The sequence below is a fragment of the Danio rerio genome, chromosome 2 (genome assembly GCF_049306965.1).
Source record: "Danio rerio strain Tuebingen ecotype United States chromosome 2, GRCz12tu, whole genome shotgun sequence".
NCBI lineage: Eukaryota > Metazoa > Chordata > Actinopteri > Cypriniformes > Danionidae > Danio > Danio rerio.
Window position 1 is genome coordinate 38,119,813 of NC_133177.1, and position 9,866 is coordinate 38,129,678.

The 9,866-nt window shown below is 36.8% G+C and overlaps 1 long non-coding RNA gene across 1 annotated transcript; it reads right to left on the reverse strand.

Moving 5' to 3' along the window:
• Positions 1-2,877: 2,877 nt before the first annotated feature.
• On the reverse strand, positions 2,878-8,748 carry LOC141378378 (uncharacterized). Its single transcript, XR_012392837.1, has 2 exons — positions 7,269-8,748; positions 2,878-6,950 (listed from the first exon to the last, which is right to left on the reverse strand). It is a non-coding gene; the product is annotated as an uncharacterized lncRNA (long non-coding RNA).
• Positions 8,749-9,866: the final 1,118 nt, after the last annotated feature.

Genomic DNA, 9,866 nt, shown 5'->3' on the forward strand with positions numbered 1-9,866 from the left:
CAAACAAGTTATGAAAAACTAAGTATCTTAGACAAGATAATGAATAGGAAAAGGATATAAAAATATTTCATGGCAGTTTTTAATTTTTGGAGAAATATAAAGTTATTTTGGGGTGGCACGGTGGCTCAGTGGTTAGAACTGCAGAAGCAAGAAGGTTGCTAGTTGCCAGTTGGCATTTCTTGCATATTTTCTACGTGTTCGTGTGGGTTTCCTCTAGTTGCTCCCGTTTCCCCCACAGTCCAAAGACATGCAGTATAGGTGAATTAATTAAAACTAAATTGGTCGTAGTATATAAGTGTGTGTGTTTGTGAATGAGTGTGTATGGGTGTTTCCCTGTACTGGGTTGCAGCAATAAGGGTATCCGTTGCGTAAAACATATGCTGGAATAGTTGGCGGTTTATTTCGCTGTGGCAACTTCTGAAAAAGAGACTAAGCCAAAGGAAAATGAAGAAATAAATGAATGAATAAAATCATTTTACAAAATACAAGGTTGCACTGTCACATTAATCACATGTATACGATAAATGTATAATTATGGTATAATTTTACTTATGGTATAATCTTAATAAGGGAGACATGATGGCGCAGTAGGTGGTGCTGAAGCCTCACAGCAAGAAGGTCGCAGGTTCGAGCCTCGGCTGGGTCAATTGGCGTTTCTGTGTGGAGTTTGCACTTTCTCCCCTACAGTTTCCCTTATGCAATCTCACGGCAATTGGTAACTTTTTGATTTAGTGGCTAATTTGTATGAATTTGTACGATCTAATTTGTACAATTTAGTACGATTTGCTTATCACCCAATGACGGTTGAGGTTAGGGGTGGGGTTAGGTGCCACGTCTCCTTTCTGAAATCTTACATTTTTGTACGACTGAACTCAAATTACCCACTAAACTGACAAAACGTGAAATACTTACGTTTCCTTGTGAGATCAGGCTGGTTTCCCCTACAGTCCAAAAACATGCGGTACAGGTGAATTGGGTAGGCTAAATTGTCCGTAGTGTATGGGTATGTATGTTTATCAGAGATGGGTTGCAGCTAAAAGGGCACCCGCTGCGTAAAACATGAGCTGTAAAAGTTGGCGGTTTATTCCGCTGTTGCGCCTCCGGATTAATAAAGGGACTAAGCTGAATAGAAAATGAATAAATGAATGAATACTCTTAATTATGTCACTTTTTAAGTAAAAAAAAAAGTAGTATTGAAGATATAATGTCACATTATGACATGTTAAACCATTTTTTTTTTTATTATGGAACAAATAAAAATCTCATTTAAATATATAAAGTCAGGATGTAATACAAAATATGACATTTCTGACATATTAAGTCCCTTTTCAAATTTTAAGACACAAAGTCAGGCTATAGATTCTCATTTCAAATATATAAAGTCACACTGTGACATAAGTAACTTTTTGAATCAAATGTAACAAGTCCTACTTAATGATATAAAGTCAGGTTGTGGTATTAAAGGTCAAATTAGAACAAGTCACCATTTAATAGAAAACAACTCCAATTTTAAGATACAAAGGCACAAAATGAAAAATAAAGTTGTTATAGAAATTTTAGGTTATAAAAGGAATTATTTAGGAATTCCAGACTACAAAAAACTTTTTTTTACAGCAAATTAACCATATATCTTAAATATCACAATAAATTGAATTATCAGATGTTTTTTACTAAGGTTACCCTAATAATTAGAGGAGCTTGTGTAATTACCTGTGGACATAAAACATACATAATATATTTTGTCAGCATTTGTGTCAAGTATTCTAAGTAAAAATGCATAGGTTTCAGTTTTTCCTATTGATATTGTAGTTGTAAGGTTTTAACCAGCAGATGTCCTCAGCGTGCTACATCTCTAGTGCATCTAAACTGAATCTAGATAGCCTACAGAAAACTATCTTCCTAACAGCGAATTTAGCTATCATAGTGTAACAATAACAACCCAAAGTATTTTTTCTTTGCAACTTCAAGGAGGTAAGCCAAGGATATCAACCCAGCTGCATAAATAAGGTACATTTAAGTTTTATGTTGCACTATTTCACCATGGTGTCACAAACAGTTTGCTACATTTTGTAGTTTTGCTTTCCTCCCGTTGTCTTTTTTCATCACCTCTTCGGTAACTTCAGTTCATTTTAGCTGTGTTTAGTCTGTACACATTATCTTTCAACCACAGTTTTGCAGATTTAAAGTAAAGCAAAAAAACAAAAAAAAAAACAAAACAAAAAAAAAAAAAAACAAAGGAGTAGTCCAGTCATGTGCTGCGTCCCAATTTGCATACATATACTACGCCCTGAAAGTAGCCTATGTACTTTTGTTGGAAGGAAAAATATATACTTTTGAGTGTGTAACAGAAGAGTATGGAAGCTTTGGGACCAACTACTTCCTCGTTAACAGATTGCTATGTTGCTTAGTTATGAGCCCTGTCAATCATTTCTCGACACTTCCACATTTCTTTCATACTTAATTACCTACCTTCACGTGTCTTTCATGCAGAGAAATCTCCTCAGGTGTTTGGATAATTATGCATTCAGACGTTAATGTACAAACACGTCTTTATATAAGCTCAGTATTGTTGTTGTTGCAGATGAAATATAACAGAAAGGCTATTTAAATATTTTTCAGTGGGATAGATATTAATTAACAGTCATAAAAACATCTTTACCGAAGCCTCTCTATTTGACGGTTGATCTCATGCACTCGCCTGCTTGTAGTTTATTTACACTTCTCACCCACGTTTGAAGTTCTAGTCGAAGAATAGTCAAGAGGGTATATGCGGAAGTATGCGGAAGAACTTTTAATTTGTCAGTAACCTCGGTCGCGCACTTCCGATGAACAGTATGCCATTACAAAATTGGCGCGTTTAAGGTCTTTTTTCTTAAAAAAAAACAGCGAACTCCACTGGCTGAGTCATATCCGATATAAAGTGGGTCTCAGATTGTACAAGAAGCTCTGTGTTAAATGACATTTTCCAACACAGGCTCATTCTAAAAACGTAGTCTCGTGGACGTTTCTGGAGAACGTTAATTATACAGCCGTAGGTACATATGGCTGCATTTCATTTTTTAAGTGAACGCTACGGGGCGGAATGATGTCGTTCCTTTTCGCGCTTACCGGCTGACCACTTACCTCCATGTGGAGGGCTTTCCCGCCACAACCGGTTTGTCCAGTTAGCTCGTTGTGTACATCGGCGGACTTGAGACGCAGAGAGGAGCTGACCACAACGACCACCGGGTTCGAGTCTGAGGAAGAGCGGTTCCAGAAATCAGGTAAGGCAAAAACAGAATCCAAAAAATAAAGTGAACAAGTTTATAACAAGTTTTAATCATTATATGCTTGAACAACTAAATAAATGCCAAAGTCTATTTAACTGATTATATTTTGATTACATTACAACATAGATGCTGTAAAAGGAACCGTATAAAATGGAATCAAGTTACATTAACTGGTTACCAGAAGTTTATCAGTAGGCTATGTGAAGACACACTAGCTCGACATATACACCAGAACCCCCCGCTCTCCCTGCTCAAGCAAATATGGAAGTAACTAAAACTTTAATTCATCGAAATTCCGCTAGTGCTGGCTCCATAATAGCCACTGAACTCGGCATATCTCCCGGTCAGTGCGATGATGTGCGACCAAAATGGCAACAGTTGGTCTAACAGGGTTGAGCTTATTCTCTTAATGAGTTATAGGTGTGTTTTGAGAATAAACCAATAATAGTCTCATCTCCCATTCCCTTTAAGAGTCAGTTGCGTTCGCATTTGCTATTTGTATAATGGACATTGTAAGTGGAAAAACTGAACGCTTCACTAGTAAGAAAACAGAGCATCTACAGGCGAGAATGAGAGATGAGCCTCCTCATTATTTACTTTCGCTTTCACTCTCATGAATAGAGAAACATGTTGTACGCACAGACATCCATTAGCCTATAAATAATTAATTTAGTTAGTTAAGTGCAAAGATTGGTTTCAAAACTATTTCTAAATTCAGTTCTAATATACAGCAAATGAATAAATGAACATTAATAACGAAATGTGGTCAAAAAACTGAGTTATATCCAAATACACATGCTGTGCCCCATATGGTCTAAAACCTGACAGGTGGACAAATCTAAGCTTGTTTTTAATAAAACAAATATAAATATGCATAATAAATAATACTGCTAATAATTATATTATACAAAAGCATAATGGGCGAAGCAGTGGCGCAGTAGGTAGTGCTGTCGCCTCACAGCAAGAAGGTCGCTGGTTCGAGCCTCGGCTCAGTTGGCGTTTCTGTGTGGAGTTTGCATGTTCTCCCTGCGTTCGCATGTACAAAGACATGCGGTACAGGTGAATTGGGTATTCTAAATTGTCCATAGTGTATAAGTGTGTGTGTGTGAATGTGTGTGTGGATGTTTCCCAGAGATGGGTTGCGGCTGGAAGGGCATCCGCTGCATAAAAACTTGCTGGAGAAGTTGGCGGTTCACTCCGCTGTGGCGACCCTGGATTAATAAAGGGACTAAGCCGACAAGAAAACAAACGAACGAACAAAAGCATAATTTTATGAATAAACTGAAAAAGCCCCCTGAGGGGATGAAGGCATGAAAGTTTGGTTTCTATATTTATGTAGGCTAGAAAATAATAATTTTTGTAATTTTAATCCTTTAATTATTTTTCATTTGTAAAGATATTTAAGTATTGCTGTACACCCTGTGTGTATAAGCAATGTGTAAGCGAGGCGCACAATTAACGCGCTCTGCGTTGGACTATAGATGTGCTTTGATCTGGTCTATTGAGCAGTCTATTATTGTTCCTCAAAATAGCAATGTGCCATAGCACGCCTCCTTTTTTAGACCAGAATGCCTATGGGTGCACATATGAATGCAAATGTATTTACTATCTAAACAGCGTTGCGCAAATTGTCGAAAAGATTATTGCGCCAAGCTAAAACTAGCAAACAACAACTGCGTTGCGCATTGCGCCGAGTGTATGACAAGGCTCTGGGTTCTACACTTACAGTTTTTACTTGAAATAGTTAACCATCAGGGAACCCTTGGCATACTTTTTTCAACATACTACGATTTGGGACATACTAATTTTATTGTCAAATACTATTTAGGACGGATAGTATGCGATTTGAGAAGCAGCTATGGTGTGGTCCGTGTGCATCAATGCTTCATGTTGACTTTGCAACACTAAGGATTTTGATGCTGTTTAGAGCAAACCTTTGAAATTTGCAATAAAAAGAGAGAGAACAACATTTCTTTACTTTGAGGCATGAACAAGCTTCAAAAGGGTGGTTTACCAGGACCTAAACACCAAAAATAGGTACTCTGTAAACATCCGGCATGTCTAAGCAGCCATTTAAAGGTCAAGCCTTATAAGATATTGATCATATTTTGAGTATGCATATTTTTTATGCATGTTACAGTATTTTTTTCCTGTTGCTCAGCGAGGAGACCAATGTTATTAAATAAAACATAACTTGAGGGAAAAAAAAAAATTTGTAGGAGATCTTGCTTCACAATCATGTCATGAAGCACATGAATGTTATATACCCTACAGTACAGTCAGTCATAATGCGGGTGCTTTTAAAACCTCCTCTTGTGTTGTTCTCCTCCAAGTTAACAGCTTCTTTTGTGTGGCGTCTCCTGGTGAGGACTCGAGGTCATCAGGCTCTCAAGGTCTCAGGGTGCTTTGATGTAGAGGTTTAGTAAGGACGACTCCAGTGTTCGCAGTTGCACCACATCATTAGTGCCCACAGAGTTCAGAGGAAGCCAAAGAAAGAGGAAATGGAAGCTTTTTAAACATAGCAGGTTGTGTCCAAAGGTTTAGGCATGCTGGCCTGTTGCCTTTCTGCTCAGCATGGGACAATATATACTTTTAATGTATTTTTTATCAAATTTTATTTAGTTTTTTAGGGCAACAGTATCTCCAGCAGAAAACACCCTCCACATCAAAAGCTATACTTAAAAGTCAGTCTTATGATTTAATCATGTACTGTCCAACAAAGAGAGAACTTTGTTGATAATTAGGGGAAGATTTGCTTATATAAACCATCAGAAGTGGAAAACACTGGTCAAAAATATACATAAAAATAACACAAAATGATACATAAACAGTACTATGAGATGCCATTTTTGTTTGTTTTTTGGCTCAATTCTCAGAAATGCAGTGTGCAGGATTCTGGGATATTGAAGGGCACATCTGTATGCTGTTTTTGAAAATCCATCAGATGTTAACCCTTACACGCAATGCAGCAAAATTTGGATTTCAGATGTGTTTTTTCCTCTTTTTGTCTCGGAGTTTTGCCTCTGAAGTCAGCATTTTAAAGCTTTCGGATGCAGCCATTGAACAATCTGTTTATCTGGACACTGAAGTCTGTCTATCCATTGAGAAGGACTTTCATGTTGTGAAAAATGAAAGTTTTTGTTTAACATTTTTGTATCTTTTATCATTGGCTTTACATAGAATTAGCGATTATCATTTCATTTAACAGTATAATCCTACTGTAGAGTGGGTAAAATAAGTATTGATCATGTCACCATTTTTTCCATATAAATAATTACCTTAAGGAGCGAAAGGGTCCCAACCACAAGAAAGGGTACCAAAAAGCGGAGCTAGATGCGCAACTGAGCGCTATTGGTTTACAGAGATACGTCATTCACTTACGCAACAAGCCAGAATGTAAACAAAGGACCCACCTTGTTTGAAATACACAGCAAGAGATTACAGCGGAATTATAAATGCATATAATAACAAGCCATGGTTGATCCGGGCTCAAACAAACCTTGTCGTCATCTTGATGAACAGCCACAAAGCCATGGAGTAGAGCAGAATCTACCCTGTGCCTTGTAGATTTTTACGATCCAGTCTGAAGAGCAAGCGGTTTCTTGCTTGTGCTCGCCGCGCGTCTAGATCTGAAATAACAAACTTCTTGATCTGATAATAATAACGTGCTTGATTATTGACCTTATTCTAAAATGCGGAAGTGCGCCTGTTTTCGCGATTGTCTTAGAACTTCCGATTCAGTCGCCTATGGGAGAAATGACAAGGAATAATAAACGGCAGAAAATGGCCAAACTACTTGCTCAACAAACAAATGTTTGCATGACTACACAGACCAAGTAGCATAATATAATAAGAAAATATTAAACTGCAACATCAAGCAGCGTAACGAGCAGTTGTTAACGTCAAAAAATGAATGGAAGTGAATGTGACCGGAAGTCACGAGACAAAAAGATTCAAATGGCAGCGCCCACTCGTCAGCTAAGAATAAGGTGAATTGACAAGCTTTGGAAACCCGATCCTGTGAGAAGCTGACAAACGCGAGAGTGACACATTCAGAAAGAAAAGGACAAACGCCAGAGTGGAGCACGGAAAAAATGGAAAGCCAAGGAGCACTTTATTTCTTTAGCGAACGTGAACAAACTAAAGCGTCTGTTTTGTGTGAAGTGCTTTTCATATGATATGTGAACGACCTGTGCAGCTGTATTGTAGACATTTTCTCGAGCAAAAATGACATCGATGGGAACTTTTTCATACACCACGCCCACCAAAAGGGTACCCTTGGTAGTGGAAACGCAAGCCTAATAAAGGTGACCCGTACCGACCTGAATCGTACCATACTGTACCAGTCAGTGGAAAAAAGCCAAAAGTTTCTTAAAATAAAATATAATGGGCCCTATATAATATAATAAGGCGCAAGACATGTTTGCATAATGTCTTGCTATTTTTAGACCAATGCAACTGCAATTTTCCTGTTTTCCGCCACGTTGTTTAAATAGCAAATCCAACTGGGCCACTTTGTGGACTCTTGAGTGTTTTGGTCTAGAAAACAGTTGTGTTAAGGCTCATTGTTTACAAAACTTTAAAGAGAATACATTTTTATAAATGTATTTTTAACGTCTATATGATTTAAAATGACATTGTAAACAACAAAATGTAGTATAAAATGTAAAAGCACCAAAATGCTCATTATTAAATAGCACTGAATTAACAGAGGGTATAAAGAAGTTCTGTTCTCCACATTTCTATCAGCTAGTCAATATGGACTGAGTGTGAACCTGTCTGCTTCTCTCTAGGATATAGATTATTAATAAAGGAAAACTTCTATCTGCTTCAACCTTTTCCTTATGTACTGCTGCTCGATACATTAGGACTACCAAACACTAATTCTTGTTTAATAGAAGCGTTCGGGAGAAACTTTTATTAATGTAACAAACAGATTCATTAAATCAAAATTTCAGCCTTGCCGGTCACAAATGCAGCTCCAAGCAGCATTATCCTTTTCAAGACCACAACCATTAAAGGTTCATGCTAGTTGTAGTCATGAATGCTAAACAATGGTCTAATTTAGGAGCGGTGTTCCATGAAGCTCGGTACAGCAGTTCATAAATTACAAACATAAAAATGCCCGTCAGTCTGAATGCAAGGAAGATTGAATCTCATTCCATTACCACGACACCACATTCTGCCTGAGAGCGTCGTTATACCAATACAAAGAATCCAGACAACAATAAAATTGTTCTGTCTTTATCTCTGACAAGCAGAATGAAGACAAAACAATATACAGTGCTATCAGACTAGTTAAAGTCAAAGGCAATCCATTGTTTGTTTTAAGGTGCTTAGTTAAAGCTGTTTGAAATCATGTACAATATGTTTTTGTTCTAGCATTCAAAAGTTTGGGATTTGAATTTATTTTGTTTGTTTGCTTGCATTTTTTGACATCTCATTAATCAAAATTGATAGCAAAAAAAAAAAAAAAAAACTAAATTTCTTAGCAGATGAAGATGTAATATACGCCTTTGATGTCTCCAGGATATATCTGTAAACTCTCAGCTTAAAACACCTATCAGACCATTTATTTTAGTGTCCAGAATCTGCCTATTTTGGTGTTTGACTACAGTGTAGCTGTTTTTGTAACCTGTGAATTTAAATCCAAATGAGCTACTTCTCCTTGCCCACCGTTCCCACATGCACATCTGCTTCTCCTGCATTAAGTCAGATAAACAGCAGTCAGTGATAGAGATAGACACTGTTGAAGTATCAAGTTAGATTATTTGATGTATTTGTGGTGGAGTTTATTCAAACCATTCTGAAATGATGAGTCTCACACAAATGTCATTTGCAGAATACACATATACATGCGCATTTACTGATACCATGCGGCTGTGGTGATTATAGCGGTTAAGAATTACATATCGATTTTATAGTCTTTGTTACATACATGCTCTGTTTTAAACATATAAAAATCACAGCGAATTGGAGCAGGTATTTTAATCTCAGTTTATTTGCAAAAAAAGTTCTGTGAGCATGTGTATACATGTTATTATAGAAACATGGCGCCTGTCAGTCAACTCGGTAGGTGAGGAAAATGCACTTCTACATCACGTTGCAGTGGGCCTCAAAATCACTGGGATTTGGATCCTATTTTAAGGTCAGGAGATTTTAAAAAATATAATTAGGTTGGGTTTATATCACTCCAATATGACAGTGGACACATTATACCTACACACAGTTCTGTCCAAACAGCTTAAAAAAGTTGATTTTCATCATAAGTGCCCTTTAAATTGAAGATATCTATATTTTTACAATGTTGAAAGTTGCAAATGACAATCCTAATCTCTCTATTTCATTTCAAGTGGTTTCAGAAATATATGGTCTAACATTATCTATCCAAGCTTGAGAGTGGTACTTTACAAATGTATTCTGTTACAGTTACAAAAATAAAATGTTCAGTGACAAAAAAATGTTTAGTAACGTAATCCAAGCACCACACAATATGATTAATGTAATCTGATTACTTTTGTATTCCTTCTATGTTACGTGTAAAGTCAAGTAAAAAGCAGTATAATTATTCCATTTAGTAGATGATGTTAAATATAA